At 38.6% G+C, this 20,124-nt stretch overlaps 1 long non-coding RNA gene across 1 annotated transcript; it reads right to left on the reverse strand.

The window, feature by feature from the left end:
* Positions 1-1,137: 1,137 nt before the first annotated feature.
* On the reverse strand, positions 1,138-4,107 carry LOC137088118 (uncharacterized). The gene is made up of 4 exons (XR_010907544.1): positions 3,997-4,107; positions 3,456-3,518; positions 3,264-3,299; positions 1,138-2,558 (listed from the first exon to the last, which is right to left on the reverse strand). It is a non-coding gene; the product is annotated as an uncharacterized lncRNA (long non-coding RNA).
* Between the last annotated feature and the right edge of the window lie 16,017 nt (positions 4,108-20,124).

Raw genomic sequence — 20,124 nt, forward strand, 5'->3', positions numbered from 1 at the left:
GTTTATGCATATAAAATGTTAAAGATTAAGGCTTGTTTCCCAACCCCAACCTTGGAGATAACTAAATTTACTCATCAGCTTGTTAGCAGAGACTCCGAGATCAGAAATACACTATATTGCCAAAAGTATTGGGCCGCCCCTCCAGATCCCTGAGTTCAGGTGTTCAGTCCCTTCATGGCCACAGGTGTATAAATCAAGCTCTAGGCCTGCAGACGCTTCTACACACATTAGTGAAAGAATGGGTCGCTCTCAGGAGCTCAGTGAACTCAAGCGTGGGGCCGTGATAGGTCGCCACCTGTGCAATAAGTCCATTCCTGACATTTCCTCACTACTAAATATTCCACACTCAACTGTTAGTGGGATTATAACAAAGAGGAAGCCATTGGGAACAACAGCAAGTCAGACACAAAGTGTTAAATCCCAGTGCGGGGTCAGCGCATGCTGAGGGTCACAGTGCGCAGAAGTCGCCAACTTCCTGAAGAGTCAACAGCTCCAGACTTCAGTGGCCTTCAGACGAGCTCAAGAACAGTGTAGAGAGCTTCATGGAATGGGTTTCAATGGCCGAGCAGCTAGTTATTTTTCGGGGATTGGGCTTGGTTCCTAGTTCCTAGTTCACTTAATGTTTCAGCATGACAATTTCATGCCCCCTTTCATTCATTGTGATCCCTCCCAGCCTTCCTTTCCCACCTCATCTAACAGTTCCCGAGCACCACCTCCACTGGTTTCCTTCAGCCCCTCTCCATCTCCTACTCTCTCCTGTGAGGATCTACCTCGAAGCCTCAGGTCACCAGCTTCACCCTTTTTCTTTTTTAGCTATTCAGGCTTTCAAAAACTTATCAAAAATGATTTTAAAAAAAAGTCTAAATTTGTTTCAGTGTCTTTTTTTCTGTTCTTTTTTCTTCCTTTTTTCTTCAGTAGACTAATGTGGTGTCAACTAATTTATTAATTAATCACATGGTTTAAGAATATATCCTACACTGCTTCAGTGTTTATTTTTAACATGTGAGTGAGATTCATACAGTACATACAGCTAGCAGTGTACATTTAACACAGGTGGTTTGGCTGTGTCCATCCCCTTGTTTTAAGTCTATTAAGTTGGTTATAACTTAAGAATGAATAAAAAAGTTGCATTATTTTTCAGGTGCGCTTCATTCACCTTCCTGTGCTTGCTTATAAAATATCACATAATTTGTTGTTTTTTGAGATGAGATTTATTTTTATTTATATTTTGGTGTTGATCTACATTAGCTAATTTTTATATTAGTAATGAAACAAACTTTCAGTACAATTAAAATTAATCCATGTAGAATGTAACAAAAAAAAGGAGAAAAAAAACTAATCTAAACATAAAAACAGAAACTACAAAAAGATGACAATTTTGACTGAACATGCAAACACAGTTGCTCATAAAAATATTTGAAAGCTATATGAACAGTACATTATTTAATAATGACAAAATCATTGAAAAACAAAGAGTTTGACCTCATTCTCCTCTGTAAATGAAAACTGTAATGTGAGAGTTTGCATAGCACTAAAAGCTTGAGCAGATCCACCGTAGAAAACCCCAGGATATGTAAGCATATACCGTCTTTAATTCAGGAAACAATGCTTTCAAAGACTGCAGTTTTCTGAGTGACTTTATAGTTTTAAAAGCACACTTAAATTCAGTTTAAAGAGTGTCCACAAATCGACAATAATGGCAGACAGAGCAGTTCAAGAATTTCTAAACTGACTCTTAACTGATTTTTAACTGACTGTTAATAGTGTCTCTGGCACTTTTAATTTCATCCAGAGTCTCCTGAAACTGATCAGCGGTTTCTCTCATCTGAAGAATAAATTTCAGAGTTTCTGATTTGACTTCTTCTACTTTTCTCTTGCCTGCTGATTCATTCATTTCAGAGAGCTCTGTTGAATTACAGTAAATAGTGTAAACATCAAGAACAACAAACAGAGTTGTGACTGTACGAGTTAGGTTCCCAGCCACTCTAAGAGTTTTGGCAGCTCTTGCGGCCACTTTCCCAATTTTAGTAGTTCGAAGTACAGTTAAAAGTGCACTCATTTTTGAAGCGGTTCTCAGGGCTTTCACTCCTGTAAGTATTGCCTTGTTTTGAACAGAATACTTTTGCTCCATCTTCTGAAGCTCTTCTATGGTTTTAGAAATTGTACTCAGATGCTTAATCATTGGGTTGATTCTGTACTGGAAATCATTGAGGATCTTCTCAATAGCCCCACGCTTGTTTGACTGCTTCCACATGTTAATAATATTACTTGTTGCACCTACAACTCCTCCTACTACCCCAACACCAGCAGCAGCCGCTAAAGAAAAGCCAAATGTAAATGGGGCTAAAGCCATACCCAGGACTGTGAGCCCTGCAACTGCTCCTACTGATGCTCCTACCAAACTGCCCTTTGTAGTGGTTTTGTGCATGGACTCAAGTTCATCAGTGATCTTGTTCAGCTCCTTTATTTTATCACTGAGATGTCGATGATTTCTGTTGAATTCTGAGTTCAGTCCCTCAATGCTTCGTTGCAATTCGTCACCAAGAGCTTCAAATTTCCTGAAATATCAAAACGTTTTTTCAGAAGGATATTTTTTTGTCATTTTTATGGTTTTACCAGCCTTACCACAAAGAGTAAATATTCTGTTAACCAATTAAACAATTGCTTTGATTGCCGTGCTGTACTTTTGCAAAATAGCAAACTGAAAACAAAACTTCATTAGAGGCTTCTTTTAGTTCATTCATTTGGCTAACAGAGGCCGTGTTCCAGCTCAGGTTTTTAGTGTCCTTCCCTTGCTAGCGTCTCTCCGTCTCAGATGTACGTCTTTGTTCATGTTACACAACGGCCCTCTACAGGAGGAACCCGAGCTAGTTCAGTCGGCTGAACTAGAATTCATTTATTTAATGCACTGTTCTATATGTATGCTAGGTATGCTGAATAAAATAGTTTAAAAAATGCTCAAACAAAAATGATATGAAATGAAAATGACCATAAAATAATTTAAATACAGTCAGCTTAACGTATCTATAATTATTATTATTATTATCTCAAATGAATTAATCATAAAAAAATTTTTTGCAATAATTTATTGCTTAGTTCATCTTATAAATTACATAACTTTTGATTTTGATTAGTTAAATGCTGTTATAATTATTTATAGTTAAATAATGAGTAATTATGTACTCATATTAATAATAATAAATTGATTACGATAAAAAAGAAAAAAAAAAGAAAAGTCCAAGCTTTGACCAATAAATACTTACTGCTGGTCCATCTTGTCTGGTCGATTCACTGTAGGCCTATTGGAAAAAAGATGTATGTCAATATGTGTTCATCCAAAGTTGCAAATTTAATGTAGGCTCAAAAATAGATTAATTTATCCATTCATATTTGTCGAGTCAGTCATGCAAGTTTTTACTGTACATTGAGAGATTTGAAATTAATTTATGACTTACGCTGCACTGATGTCAAATACTGATCAGAGACACTGATACTGAAAAGAGCAGAGCTTTCAAATCCTACAGAGAGAGAGAGAGAGAGAGAGAGAGAGAGAGAGAGAGAGAGATTGACAAAAATCAGCATATCAAGAGTTTAAAAGTTATGAAACTTTATTTCACCTGCTGAATTACTGATAGTACTACTACACACGGTGTGTTTTAAAATCATTCATTCACATTTTTTTAAAAAGATCCCTTTTTTAATTAAATTGTTTATTTTTTGTTTAAATTGTTAATTGTTTACATATTCACAAAATGTACATTTTAATGAATACTCGTATCATTTCTAAACACTACATTAGTGAAATAAATGAAATTTAAAAGTAGATTTCAACAGTTACCTGCAACAAAATAATTCACTTTAGTTTTTTTTTTTTTTTAAACTCAATCACTGTCTTGTTATCTTAACAACAAAAAATATTTCATCATCTGTGAGGAATATAATCATTTGGAGGCACACATTTGCTAGAAATAAAGAAGTATGAATATTGTTGCCTACCTGGAGTGAGTGAAGAGCGTCTGAAGAGTGATTGGCTCTGACGGAAAAACTCATATTTATATGGTCCATTTATTCTCCCAGAGTTTAATCTGAATATAAGGAACAGCAAACTCTCACATCTCTAATGCTCTACTATTGCGAAACGATCAGGTTTATCTGTTGCGTTTGGGTGACTTTGCTTCCTCTTTCAGTATGCCACATTTTCCAGAAAAGGCTGCTTTTCAAGCAAACTCATTCAGTGTGTCCTGAAATATACAGATAGTTTCTCTTTATGTGTGACTTTTTTTTTCCAGTTCAGAATTTTCTTAATGTCATTATTTACACTATAAAAATTGCCAGGAATTTGCAGGATTAAAGAGAATTTACAGTGAAGTGAATGCATGCTGGGTCATTTTCTAATAAATGACCGTTAACCAACAGCAGAATGGTGCTAATATCTCAGTCATTTACTGCTCTTCTTTAACTGTGAACATGATGAAGTTGTCTTTAATCTGCCACTGTAAGAAATGATATTGTTTAGTGCTGTAGTTGTTTTGAAGTCACCATTATGGAGATCAGTGTTCGGATTGGGATCATGGATTCATTTTCATATTTCTGATCTAGCCGAGTCAGATGTGTGACAAATGAAAAGATTTCTTAATACAATGACAAGCTGGAATATAAAATAAACTAATGGGCTAATTGGCATTTCATTTGAATGTTATTATAGCATAATGTTTACCAATATCTTAGGTCAAATTCATTGTTTTGTAGATGAATATTTCACAATAGCGACGCAGCTGCTGAGATGTATCTATGAAAGTTTGCACTGCATGCTGGGTAATAGTATATATGCACTGTAGAAATACAGTATGATATTCAAAGAGTGCCGTTAAATAATAGCAGTCCTACTGTGGAATTACTGTGAGAGTCATCCAGTTTTAATGCAATGCATTATAATATATTATAAACACTTAAGAAGCTGTGTTCATGGTCTCAAACTTAATGTTAAAAGCCAAACATTGGAAAAACAAGGAGCAGACTAAGCATTGTCATGTTAATATGTTCTATTGCTCATTAACATCTGAACTAATTAGCTGGCTTGTGATGTTACAAAAATATATAATTTTGAATGAAATAATTCTTGTCAATATTGGATCACTCCAAGATGTGGTCATCAATCAATCAATTTTATTTATATAGCGCTTTTACAATCACGATTGTGTCAAAGCAGCTTCACAGTGTCAAACAGGATAATATTGCGACAAAATTAGATTTGGCTGTACAGTCGTAGTGGAGAAAACAGTAATGTTATCAGCTTAGTTTAATTTATCATATAGCAACAATGTTGGCAGATCAGTATTTAAGTTTATAGAATTAAATAAGACCTAATTCATACATTTTATTTGTATAATAAGTTGAATAACTTTAATCATATTTTTAGTGTCCCCAACTGAGCAAGCCAAGCCAAAGACGACAGTGGCAAGGAACCAAAACTCCATCGGGGCATGATGGAGAAAAATAAACCTTGGGAGAAACCAGACTCAGTCGGGGTGCCAGTTCTCCTCTGGCCTATTAACACACCGTGTAAGATTATTATTCTGGCAACCTTACAGGTCAGAAATCATATTAGATTGGAATATTCAAAATTTCAGGGTATAATGGAAGAGACAGATTTATTTGGAAATAAATGATGGGATGGTGCGTCGATTACACAAGAGTATGAATACATGAAAGATCGGAATTATTGCGCCGAAGACGGGTTTTGAGCATGTCGTGCCAGTGAGGCAAATTCGGAGGAGACACCATTTGACACGGCTCAGCAGACACTCCAGGATGAGCTGGTCATGTCCAGGCAGGTCCACCATCCGATCCGGACAGGGCCCAGATCCGGGATAAACCTCGGGATAAACAGAGAGACAACATTAGCGTAGATGCCACTCTTTTTATGATGTAACGAGTACATCAGGTGTTATGGGAAGTGTTCCCGGTTCCGGCTGACCTAGTTAATGCAGCCTAACAATCAGTCAATTGATTTGAATAATGAAAGTTAAAATGTTCTATGTGTATGCCATAGTAAAGAGATGTGTTTTTAGTCTAGATTTAAACTGACAGAGTGTGTCTGCTTCCCGAACAATGCTAGGAAGACTATTCCACAGTTTAGGAGCTAAATAGGAAAAGGATCGACCGCCTGCAGTTGATTTAGATATTCTAGGTATTATCAACTGGCCAGAGTTTTGAGACCGCAATCGACGTGATGGGGTATAATGCGTTAAGAGCTCGCTTAAGTACCGGGGAGCTAAACGATTTAGTGCTTTGTAAGTAATAAGCAAGATTTTAAAATGTATGCGATGTTTAATAGGGAGCCAGTGCAGTGTTGACAGAACTGGACTAATATGATCATACTACCTGGTTCTAGTAAGAACTCTAGCTGCTGCATTTTGGACTAGCTGGAGTTTGTTTATTAAGCGAGCAGGGCAACCACCCAGTAGAGCATTACAATAATCTAGCCTTGAGCTCATGAACGCATGTACTAACTGTTCAGCATTTTGCATTGAAAGCATGTGCCGTAATTTAGATATATTTTTAAGATGATAAAATGCGGTTTTACAGATGCTAGAAACGTGGCTTTCAAATGAAAGATTGGTATCAAAGAGCACACCCAGGTTCCTCACTGACGACGAGGGCTTGACAGAGCAGTCATCAAGTGTTAGACAGTATTCTCGGTTACTACTTGTGGAACTTTTCTGTCCAATAATTAAAAATTCAGTTTTATCTGAATTAAGTTGCAGGAAATTACTATTCATCCAATTTTTTATATCAGCTATGCATTCCGTTAATCTTGTGAATTGGTAGGTTTCGTCAGGGCGTGAGGAAATATAGAGCTGAGTATCGTCAGCATAACAATGAAAACTAACGCCATGTTTCCTAATGATATCTCCCAGTGGTAGCACATACAGGGTGAAAAGCAGCGGTCCTAACACTGAGCCTTGCGGTACCCCATACTGAACTTGTGATTGGTGTGACATCTCTTCATTTACTACTACAAACTGATAACGGTCAGATAAGTATGATTTAAACCATGCCAAAGCAGTTCCACTAACGCCAACATAATTTTCGATTCTATTCAGAAGAATATTGTGATCGATAGTATCAAATGCAGCGCTAAGATCGAGTAACACTAATAGAGAGACTCAACCACGATCAGATGATAAGAGTAAATCATTTGTAACTCTAATTAGAGCAGTCTCAGTGCTATGATACGGTCTAAATCCTGACTGGAAATCCTCACATATACCATTTCTTTCTAAAAAGGAACATAATTGTGAAGACACAGCCTTTTCTAGTATTTTTGATAGAAACGGTAGATTCGAGATTGGCCTGTAATTGACTAATTCTTTAGGATCAAGTTGCGTTTAATTATAGCCAACTTAAAAGTTTTCGGTACATATCCTAATGTCAAAGATGAATTAATGATATTAAGCAGAGGATCTATGACCTCTGGAAGTATCTCTTTTAATAGCCTAGTCGGTATAGGGTCAAGCATACATGTTGTTGATTTTGATGATTTTACAAGTTTAGCCAATTCTTCTCCTCCTATAGCAGTGAATGAGTGTAATTTTTCCTCAGTGACACTACAGCGCTCTGTCTGAAGTGATACTGTAATAGACGGCTGCATGGTTATAATTTTATTCCTAATATTATCAATCTTAATAGTAAAGAAGTTCATAAAGTCATTACTGCTGTGTTGTTTACAAACATCAGAAGCTGAAGCTTTATTTTTTGATAATTTAGCTACTGTATCGAATAAATACTTAGGGTTGTGTTTGTTTTCTTCTAAAAGAGTTGAGAAATAAGCAGATCTAGCAGTTTTTTATGGCCTTTCTGTATGCAATCATGCTCTCTTTCCACAAATTGCGAAAAACCTCCAGTTTTGTTTTCTTGCAGCTGCGCTCCATTTTTCTGGCTGCTGTTTTAAGGGCCCGAGTGTGCTCGTTGTACCACGGCGTTGGATTATTTGCTTTAATCTTCTTTAAGCGCCGGGGAGCAACTATGTCTAAAGTGCTAGTAAAGAGAGAGTCAATAGTTTCTGTTGCAGCATCAAGTTCCTCTTGGCTATCTGTAATGCTGAGGAGATGGAACTGATGAGGAAGATTATGTACAAAGCAATCTTTAGTCGCAGCGGTTATCGTCCTGCCATATTTGAAGCGAGGGGATGGCTTTGCACCCATACGGAAATGTAATATATGTACATATATGTCCCTATATCCGAGTAGTGATGTCATATATGTTTCATATCAGGCAATACATTATTAGCGCATATATACATTCTCACGATATATGAAGATATAGGTTTATACCATGTATGAAATACCCATAGAATAATTATTATATATACATATATTAAAATTATTTATATGATGATTTTTTATATGGTACTGTATGTTAATGCCATATATGTAAACAATATATGTCGAATTTATATATGTAAGTTTATTTAAACATAATATATGCAAACATTCAGTATGCTTGTATTGGATTTTATATGGATTTATATAGTGGTGTTTGAATCCTGGCATTTCATAATTTGGTTTTGGTTCAGGGTTCGGACATTAAAAGCTCCATGTGTGTTTTCCTCCCCGTTGTAAGTGTACAGTTTGAGCATTCGCTTGGTCTCGTGTGAGCATCTAGTTTTGCTTGGGCAGTATACACTCTTTTGTCCATGTGTTTAGGGTTGTTTGTTTAGCATGCGGCTTGTGCTCATCATAGCCATGGCGTGTACTTTCATGTTTTGTTCTGTGTAGCATGTAACGGTTACTCTGGTACATGGGTGACATTTTTCATCCTGTCCTCTAGAGGGCAACAAATGGGAGGAAGTGGTTTTAAGGTTACGAGTAGCATAGAGGAGAGGCATGGCAATGGAGCATGGGTGAAAATGCCTGGAATCACATTGTGTTTGAGAGTTAAGTGAATTGTACATTCTAATGCTTTACAATCTTGTTCAAATGCACATTTTTATGTACCCATAAAAATGTTAATTCATAGTGTTTGAAAGTTTGCAGAGAAGCTCGCAGAGGACTCTGTTATGGGGCTGGAGTGCACTGATACCTACTTCTGACCTGTGTTGGATTGTGCCAGTGCCTAATCCAGGATTTAGGATTGTATATCTTCATTGCCTGCTAGGACTGGGAATTCTACAACACTCAAGAGACTTGCATTGCAGACTGTATATCCTTTTCCCTCTAGGGCATTTTGAATTGTTTGGTACTGTTTTTTGTTTGTGTATCACTAGTATTTTGGGTTTAGAATTGATTTACTGTTTATTTGTTTACTTATAGTGTTGAGCTTTGATATTCACAATGCTGTCTTGGATTTCCATCCACGTGCTAATTGTTACTATGTTATCTCATTCAGTGGTTAAATAGATACAATTTATTTTCACTCCCTCATTGAGAATCTTACAGTTAGTTTGAACACAAACTATTGGCAAAAGTGAATTCCCGTTTTTTTGAGTATTTCTTATTGTATAAAAAACTAAGACGAGCCAGTTACAAGCATGAAGGGGTTTGATTGTTTCGATTGTTTATTTTTGAAGTCTAATAAAAAGCCCATTAACCTCTGCACCCTTGAGTCCTTCATCTCTTGCCTCACCTGACAATAAGTAACATTATAAATATTTTATATTTTAAATGTCATTTGTTTTATACATAGTATAGATTTTAAGACTCTACGGCATTTGACAGTGATAATGATTTGTCACATATATAATTTAAACATATATAATATGTGGACTAAAGATATATGTCAATATATGGAATTTCTGATGCTGTGCATATATGTGCATTTATGTTTTTACTCTATATGAGCATATTAGGATATTTCATATATAAGACCTATATGTCAAAATATGTTTTATACATACATTAACATATATAATATATGGGATACATATATATGTCAATATATGGAATTGTTCCAATTTCTAATATGTTTCATATATGTTTTTACTTTATATATCACATATATCGCATATATTGATATTTCATATATAGACATATATTACATTTCCGTATGGGCAGCCTTAGGTAAATTAAGTATACATGATATTAGGTAATGATCTGAGATGTCATCGCTCTGCTGCAGAATTTTAACAGTATCAACATTTATTCCATGTGACATTATTAGATCTAAAGTATGATTAAGGCGATGAGTGGGTCCCGATACGTGTTGTCTAACTCCAATAGAGTTTAGAATGTCTCTAAATGCCAATCCCAATGCGTCTTTTTCATTGTCTACGTGGATATTAAAATCCCCAACAATTAGTACTTTATCTACAGCTAATACTAACTCCGATACAAAATTAGCAAATTCTTTGATAAAGTCTGTATTGTGCCCTGGTGGCCTGTATACAGTAGCCAACACAAATGTCAGACGGGATTTATCATTTACACTACACAACGTTACATAAAGCACCAAAACTTCAAAGGAATTATATTTGAAACTAGACTTCTGAGTAATGCTGAAAATATTATTATAAATTATAGCAACACCTCCCCCTTTACCTTTCAGACGTGGCTCATGTTTATAACAATAATCTCGGGGGGTGCACTCATTTAAAGTAATGTAATCGTCAGGTTTTAGCCAGGTTTCTGTCAAACACAGCACATCTAAGTTATGATCTATAATCATATCATTGACAACAAGCGTTTTTGGCGAAAGGGATCGAATATTCAGCAACCCGAGCTTTATCAATTGTTCATCCGTATTATATCTGTTGTTTATTTGTTGGACATCAATTAAATTTTTACTGTTGAATGGTTTTGATGGTTTTTTGTATTTACTAATTCGGGGAACAGACACAGTCTCTATATGATAATATCTAGGTGAAAGAGTCTCTATGTGCTGGGATTTAGCTGACTTTGGTGACGTGAGACAGCTAGCAGACGGTTGGTTTAGCCAGTTTGTCTGCTTCCTGACCTGGGCCCCAGTGAGTCAAGGTTTAGCTCTAAGACTATGTGCCAAATTACTAGAGAGAAGAGCAGCACCAGCCCAGGAGGGATGAATGCCGTCCATCTTCAACAGGTCAGGTCTGCCCCAAAAACTTTTCCAATTGTCTATGAACCCTATGTTATTTTGCAGACACCACTTAGACAACCAGCCATTGAGTGATGATAATCTGCTAACTATTTCATCACTCCTTTTCGCAGGGAGAGGACCAGAGAAAACTACGGCTCTTGACATCGTACTTGCGAGTTTACACACCTCTTTAATGTTAATTTTGGTGATCTCCGACTGGCGAAGTCGAACATCATTAGTGCCAACGTGAATAATAATTTTAGAGAATTTACGATTAGCTTTAGCCAGCACTTTTAAATTTGCTTTGATGTCAGGCACTCTGGCTCCCGGTAAACATGTGACTATGGTGGCTGGTGTCTCTATTTTCACATTCCGTGTAATAGAATCGCCAATAACTAGGGCACTTTCAACAGGATCCTCAGTGGGTGCATCACTGAGTGGGGAGAACCTGTTTGATGCTCTAATCGGAACGGAAGAGCGGTTTTTTGATCCGCGACTATGCTTTCTCATCGTCACCCAGCCCTGCTGCGCGGGCTCAGCCGGAACCAAACAATGAGTGTTCACTAAGCTAGTCGCATCCAAAGCAGTATCTAAAGCTGTTACATTCTCACTACTCTCACATAAAGCTTGGATGCGTGTCTCTAAATCTGAAATCTTCTCCGTCAGCCTGATTAATTCCTTACATTTATCACATGTGAAGCCCTGTTCGCCAACGGAGATAGATATGCTAAACATGTAGCATGCAGTGCAAGTGACAATGACAGGAGAAGAAGACATGGCTTACCGTATTTGTTGATGAATCCAAAACTTACCACAGTTGTCTGATGGAGTCTAATCCAACTCACCACAGTTGTCTAAAGAACTCAGAAAACAGGAGACCCGGATGCTGGGATGGAAGGCAACCAGGCTAGCGAAAAGCTAACGTGTGGTATTGATTTAGATTAAAAGCTAGTAATGTCAAATTTAAATTGATAGGCTATATTAAACACTATATGGTGATGAGTAAGTTATATTTAGCAGTGTAGATTACAAAGAAAATATATCAAATAGAGATTCAAACACAGCTATACTGAGCTACAAACACTGTGGTGGCAGCAGCAGCAGCAGCAGGCAGACAGACAGGAGCAATCGATCAGGAACAATCAATCAGCCAGAAGCAATCACACACAAACGCACGCATGCACGAACGCACGCACGCACACGCGTTTTCTGGTCATGTCAAAACAACTTAATTTAATGATTCTGACATTATGTGAACAATATGTTTGTGCTACAACAAACAACTTATAAATAAATTATGTAAATCCAGCATATTTTTTAGTGAGTAACGTTCTATACAGATCCACACATAAAGATGCAACTTGGTAAGCTACTGAAAAGAGGAAGACGAAAATCGAGCACACACAACCTGTTGAGTATTCATTAAGTCAAAGCACACATGCATGTGCCAATTCTCTCCAGCTTTGCAGGAGTTGTTGAGAAAAATCAAATGTACTGGAACTGCAGGGGAATATGCCATCACAAGATGGAACGTGCATATTTTGTGATGCCATTTACTGTAAAGTAAATCCCCAGCGCTGAGAAGATAACCTAAAGTTGGCCTTTGTGCTTTATATTGACGACTAAGAGGTTTCAAATCCTCTTGGGCTTCTCGTAAACATGGGTATTCGGCCATGACCCTGTTACCGGTTCAGCACTGTTCCTTGGTGAAAGTGAACAACATTTAATTTCAGTATGCTTATTGCAATACTAGTTAAATTATAAATATATATTTAAGATAAATTGCAGTAGGCCTACACATTTATACAGTACATCTATTTTAAACCCACTAAGCTGAATCATTTTGCTGTTTTTACACAACACATGCAATCTACTTTAAGTAAGAATAATAATAAGTATGTTTTCTGTAAATACACTAAAATGTCACTAAAAGTAGCCTTCTTACAACTAAGCATATATTTATAACCAAAGTACTTCTAGATACGTTTTAGAACTATATTAAAATGCATTTCAAAAAAGCATGTTGGGAATACAAATATATTATAAAAATACTGCTTGAATCTCAAGTATATTTTTAATATATTTAATACAATGTCTTTTTCACCTGGGTTTAACACTGGGGATTTTGCTGTGTACATATACATGACTGATTAGAAATAATTATAAAATCATATAATATAAACCACACACATAAAACAACACAGATGTATGATTGCTCTCTTAATGTGTGTTTCAAGACCTTCAGTGTGAATGAGAGTATTTAATTAGTCAAATCATACATAGTCATTTGTCAGCAAAAAAAAGACAGTCAAAATGGATTGGATAAAAAAATGTGCAGATCATCATAAGGTCTCCTACTTCCATTTATCATATAAGTACATTTTCCATTTCATCAACATCCCATAATAGTTGTGCCCACTTGACGTGCGTAAATAGTTTTAATTGGAAACATCTTATCTGACTCCCTAAAGTTCTCCCGGCCTAACTGACCGTGACTGCAGGAAGAGTCATTGTTCCTCTCTCTGAGAGAGAAAGAGAGAGAGAGAGAGAGAGAGAGAGAGAGAGAGAGAGAGAGAGAGAGAGAGAGAGTGAGAGAGAGTGTAATAATTGTAAAGTGTAATAATCATCTCAGAAAAAAATTATTCTAACGTCAGGCGCAGTTGAAGTAGTTGATTGTTTACTTACATGTGTAGGTTTAGGGACAGTGTCATTATGCCAACATTATCTTCACAACTTCTCACGAAATAAGAAGTTTATCCCTCTCTTGTAAACATTATAGCTTGGTGCTTGTGAGCGCGGCGCGTACTGTGTACGTCATATAAGGACGCACACTCAGAAGTAATCTGGTCAGGTCGTGTACATGGTGAAGCATGTCGGTGTATTTACGTGCCAATTTTGCTAAGCGTGTTTCATTGTCTCTCCACCATCCTAGTGGATTAGCCGTAGAGTCAATTGGTTGTTCTTGGAGATAGTGGGTTAACTCCGTGTCAGTGCGGGTTGTTCTTGGAGATAGCGGGTTAACTCCGTGTCAGCGTGGGTTGTTCTTGGAGATAGCGAGTTAACTCCGTGTCAGTGCGGGTTGTTCTTGGAGATAGCGGGTTGACTCCCTGTCAGCGCGGGTTGTTCTAGGAGATAGCGGGTTGACTCCCTGTCAGCGCGGGTTGTTCTAGGAGATAGCGGGTTGACTCCCTGTCAGCGCGGGTTGTTCTTGGAGATAGTGGGTTAACTCCGTGTCAGCGCGGGTTGTTCTAGGAGATAGCGGGTTAACTCCCTGTCAGCGCGGGTTGTTCTAGGAGATAGCGGGTTGACTCCCTGTCAGCGCGGGTTGTTCTTGGAGATAGTGGGTTAACTCCGTGTCAGCGCGGGTTGTTCTAGGAGATAGCGGGTTAACTCCCTGTCAGCGCGGGTTGTTCTAGGAGATAGCGGGTTAACTCCCTGTCAGCGCGGGTTGTTCTAGGAGATAGCGGGTTAACTCCCTGTCAGCGCGGGTTGTTCTAGGAGATAGCGGGTTAACTCTGTGTCAGCGCGGGTTGTTCTAGGAGATAGCGGGTTAACTCCCTGTCAGCGCGGGTTGTTCTAGGAGATAGCGGGTTAACTCCCTGTCAGCGCGGGTTGTTCTAGGAGATAGTGGGTTAACTCCGTGTCAGCGCGGGTTGTTCTAGGAGATAGCGGGTTAACTCCGTGTCAGCGCGGGTTGTTCTAGGAGATAGTGGGTTAACTCCGTGTCAGCGCGGGTTGTTCTAGGAGATAGTGGGTTAACTCCGTGTCAGCGCGGGTTGTTCTAGGAGATAGCGGGTTAACTCCGTGTCAGCGCGGGTTGTTCTAGGAGATAGCGGGTTAACTCCGTGTCAGCGCGGGTTGTTCTATGAGATAGCGGGTTAACTCCCTGTCAGCGCGGGTTGTTCTAGGAGATAGTGGGTTAACTCCGTGTCAGCGCGGGTTGTTCTTGGAGATAGAGGGTTAACTCCGTGTCAGCGCGGGTTGTTCTAGGAGATAGCGGGTTAACTCCCTGTCAGCGAGGGTTGTTCTAGGAGATAGCGGGTTAACTCCGTGTCAGCGCGGGTTGTTCTATGAGATAGCGGGTTAACTCCCTGTCAGCGCGGGTTGTTCTAGGAGATAGTGGGTTAACTCCCTGTCAGCGCGGGTTGTTCTTGGAGATAGCGGGTTAACTCCCTGTCAGCGCGGGTTGTTCTTGGAGATAGCGGGTTAACTCTGTGTCAGCGCGGGTTGTTCTAGGAGATAGCGGGTTAACTCCCTGTCAGTGCGGGTTGTTCTAGGAGATAGCGGGTTAACTCCCTGTCAGTGCGGGTTGTTCTTGGAGATAGCGGGTTAACTCCCTGTCAGCGCGGGTTGTTCTTGGAGATAGCGGGTTAACTCCCTGTCAGTGCGGGTTGTTCTAGGAGATAGCGGGTTAACTCCCTGTCAGCGCGGGTTGTTCTAGGAGATAGCGGGTTAACTCCGTGTCAGCGCGGGTTGTTCTAGGAGATAGCGGGTTAACTCCCTGTCAGCGCGGGTTGTTCTAGGAGATAGCGGGTTAACTCCCTGTCAGCGCGGGTTGTTCTAGGAGATAGCGGGTTAACTCCCTGTCAGCGCGGGTTGTTCTAGGAGATAGCGGGTTAACTCCCTGTCAGCGCGGGTTGTTCTTGGAGATAGCGGGTTAACTCTGTGTCAGCGCGCGCTGTTCTAGGAGATAGTGGGTTAACTCCCTGTCAGCGCGGGTTGTTCTAGGAGATAGCGGGTTGACTCCCTGTCAGCGCGGGTTGTTCTAGGAGATAGCGGGTTGACTCCCTGTCAGCGCGAGTTGTTCTTGGAGATAGTGGGTTAACTCCGTGTCAGCGCGGGTTGTTCTAGGAGATAACGGGTTAACTCCCTGTCAGCGCGGGTTGTTCTAGGAGATAGCGGGTTAACTCCGTGTCAGCGCGGGTTGTTCTATGAGATAGCGGGTTAACTCCCTGTCAGCGCGGGTTGTTCTAGGAGATAGCGGGTTAACTCCCTGTCAGCGCGGGTTGTTCTTGGAGATAGTGGGTTAACTCCGTGTCAGCGCGGGTTGTTCTAGGAGACAGCGGGTTAACTCCCTGTCAGCGCGGGTTGTTCTTGGAGATAGCGGGTTAACTCCGTGTCAGCGCGGGTTGTTCTATGAGATAGCGAGTTAACTCCCTGTCAGCGCGGGTTGTTCTTGGAGATAGCGGGTTAACTCCGTGTCAGCGTGCGCTCTGATCGGTAAAGGGGCAGAGATTTCAGACCTCCGTTTATTAAGAAGATCTCCAAGATTTCTCAGACCTCTCCCGAATCATCTCCAGCAGTAGCAGGCTCCGAAGCACCACTAACTCCGCCTCTGTTTCCCTGGTCAGGTGATTCAATTTCCCCCGGAGTGCATCTTTTTTTTTATGTTTGTAAAAAAATATTTTAATAATATGGTTTTGGTGGTTATAGAGTTCTAATGACGGTGTTTAACTATAACCCTCGGTCTCACGGTTATATACAAACTGTCACACCGCTACCTTTAACACTGCACTGGTTACATTCTACACTTCAACAGTTCGCTGTTAATAGTGTCTCTGGTGCAACGGATTTCATCCACAGTCTCCTGAAATAAAGCAGCTGCTTCTCTCAAATGATGTACACATTTCAGTGTGTCTGATTTGATATCTTCTACTTTTTTCTTGTTTGCCAATTGATTCATTTCATTGATCTCTGCAGAATCTAGATAAATAAAATAAGCATCAGCAATAAGAAGTAAAGCAGAGATTCCACTAAATAATTTCCCAGCCACCTGGAGAGCTTTGGATGTTCTTGTGGCCACATTCGTAATTTTAGCCATTCGTAAGTCAATTAAAATTGATGAAATGCCTAAAGATTCTTCTACTGTACCGACAATTATTGGTGCTGGATTTGATTCAGAAATCTGCTGTCTCTTCTGAATCTCTTCTATGATGCTAGAAATTGTACTCAGATTCCTAAGTAATGGGTAGATTATGTTCTGGAAATCATTGATGATCTTTTTAATAGTCGGTAGTAGGTTTTTCTGCTTGATCATGTTAGTTAAGCCACACGCTAGACTAACTCCTCCTCCAACTAATCCAACAACACCAACACCAACAACAAGACTTAACCCAAATGTAAATGGGGCTAAAGCCATAGCCACGGCTGTGATCCCTGCAGCTGCTCCTACTGTTGTTCCAACCAGACTGCCCACTGTGGTGGCTTTGTGCATGGATTCAAGTTCATCTGTGATGTCCTTCAGCTCCTTTATTTTAAGATTGAGAGTTGGAAGGTTTTCGTCAAAGTCTGAGCTCAGTTCCTTGATGCTTCGCTGCAATTCATTCATTTCCCTGAAATAACAAACCTTTTTAGAAGTTTACAGCATTGGCCATTTGTTTTGTCTATGTAATGGTTGCACCAGCCTTACCACAAAGGAAACACTCTATTACCTATTCATGTTCATTGCTTATGTTGCTTGAGTGTCCACTACTGATGGGACCGGTGCAGTAGGTTGAATTTGAACATACTAAGACTTTTGAATATGTTTTATGCACAATTCTATAGGCCTAAATGTATGTCTGGACTTTTGAAAAGAATATAAAGAGTTCAGATGCAAAAGCCGTTAAACCACTATTGAGTGAATGTTCTCCGCTCATAGTATACCCAGCCTGATCTCATGAAAATACATATAGGATGCATTGTATTTATTGTGCGATTCATACAGCAAAACGAGCTTTTATATGCAAATTTTGTGCAGTTTTTGCATGCATGATGCACACTTTATAGCTTGTTATAAGCACATACCCCACACCATTAAAATTACCCAATTGGGGAACAATGCGTATCATATGCATGTAAAAACAAATTTTGGTGTGTATCTCGCACAATAAATACAATTTGTGCTATAGATACACATTTAATGAGAACGTGTTGGTATACCACATAGTTCATCGCTTAAAGGGATAGTTCACCCAAAAATGTGATGTTTATCTGCTGACCCCCAGTGTATCCAACATGTAGGTGTGTTTGTTTCTTCAGTAGAACACAAATGAAGATTTTTACTCAACCGTTGCTGTGTGTAGGTCATATTATCATATGAATGGGTAACAATTCTATCAGAGCAAAAAAAACATGCTTACACAACATGCACAAAGAGCCCTGTGGCTCATGACGACTCACACTGATATCTTAAGACACAAAACGATCAGTTTGTGTGAGAAATTGAGCCGTATTTATATAATTTTTTACCTCAAATACAACGCTATATTCAACAGCCTGGAACGCGCTTCACTTCCGGTAGGGTCAATAATACACAATCTGGCGTCATATACAAGATTCACTTCTGGCGTTGGCGTACACCAGATCATGTATACTGGAAGTGATGTATTTACATGTACACGTCCAGAGCGTATATATATATATATATAGACCTTTCCAGGCTGTTGGATACAGAGTTGTATTTGAGGTAAAAAATGATATAAATATGGTTTGAATTAAAAATCTTCATTTGTGTTCTACTGAAGACACACAAACACACCTACATGTTGGATGCACTGGGGGTCAGCAGATAAACATCACATTTTCATTTTTGGGTGAAGTATCCCTTTAAAATCCCCTAAATCCTTGCCTTAGCCCATTCCGAATTAGTGGTTCAATGGGAGAAACAATGCAATGTGATATTAACGTTTGTTAAAAACCTACATCAAAACTACATCAACTACAATTAAATATGAATTGCTACAATTTAATTAAAAAAATAAATAATAGAAAATGTTGAAATTAAAGTTGGAATTAAAAAGAAGTTGAAATCACCTTTTCTTCTGTATTATGTAACATAAGTTACACAAAACAATAAAAATATTAATAAATGATGTGTGTCTTGTTTATAGTTCATGGTAACTAATGTAGTTATCTAATGTTAACAAATGAAACCTTCTGTAAAGTGTTATAAAAGAATATGAACACAACAATAATCAATTGCTTTGAACAAGAAAATCTTACTGCTTGGACATCTTGACTGGTCAGTTCCCGTCATCTGTATCTGAAATAAAAACATTCAAGGGTTATTTAATGTTAACAGTTTACAGTGCAATGATAAAGTTAGTTACAAGAAAAAGTGTTTTTTGTCACTTTGAGACAGATATATATATATATATAAGCACCTCGTTTGAAAGCAGCTTGTCAATAATTACAGAATGTCAATGATTAAATGTGCAATAAAATTAAAAGTCCATTTCCATTTAAAGTATTTAGATTGAAAGGGTTAACTTTACAAACCCAGTCAACATTTTGAACTCACAGTGGTCACAATGTGAGGTCACAGTGAGCTAAAAGTGTAACCTCATTGGGTCTCTTTGACTAAGCATGTGTATGCACAAATTGCTCGAGGATCCGGGCGAGAGCGCATCTGCGAACAGTGGCAAGTTTGACGAGAGTGACGAAAGGCTGTAAGGAAAGTGTGTGCAGAAAACCCTTATATAGAGATGTGTGGGCACATCGATATGTATACGTAGATGCCTCATTCGAACGCTCTAGGCACGTTGACGAGCCATCATTTTAGAGCGGTCAACACACATCAACACTTCAGATGCTGTCAATCATCTCTCGCATAAAAAAATAAAAATAAAAACACTGCGTCTGCGCAGCCTGTGTTAAACTCTCTAAAACCTTGCACGATATCTTCCTGAATAAACCTTTCTCAGGTGAGACTGAGACATTTGTTTTAGTTTAGCAATTATAATGTTTGGATCTACACAAAAACACGTAACATTTGTTAGTAACAGGCTTCATGGTTCTTGAATTTCAATTCCCAGCATTCAAGAACTGGAAATGAGTGAAAACAAACATTGACCCTTTGAAAGTGTTTAAGTTAAAGTAAATGTATGAGTATTTAAAGAAGAGAAAGCAATCATATTTCTGCTGTTCTATAAAAGCATGACCTTCTGTCAGCGAGTCCATACAATCATTTAGTTTAATAATAATAATAACACGTTTCATTTAATTAAATTTAGTGCAGTGTTCCTTGTGTTTCACAATCACCACATGACACCCAGCGCTGTGAAATAATAAAATACACGAAAACACATCACT

Source organism: Pseudorasbora parva, chromosome 1, assembly GCF_024679245.1.
Source record: "Pseudorasbora parva isolate DD20220531a chromosome 1, ASM2467924v1, whole genome shotgun sequence".
Classification (NCBI taxonomy): Eukaryota; Metazoa; Chordata; class Actinopteri; order Cypriniformes; family Gobionidae; genus Pseudorasbora; species Pseudorasbora parva.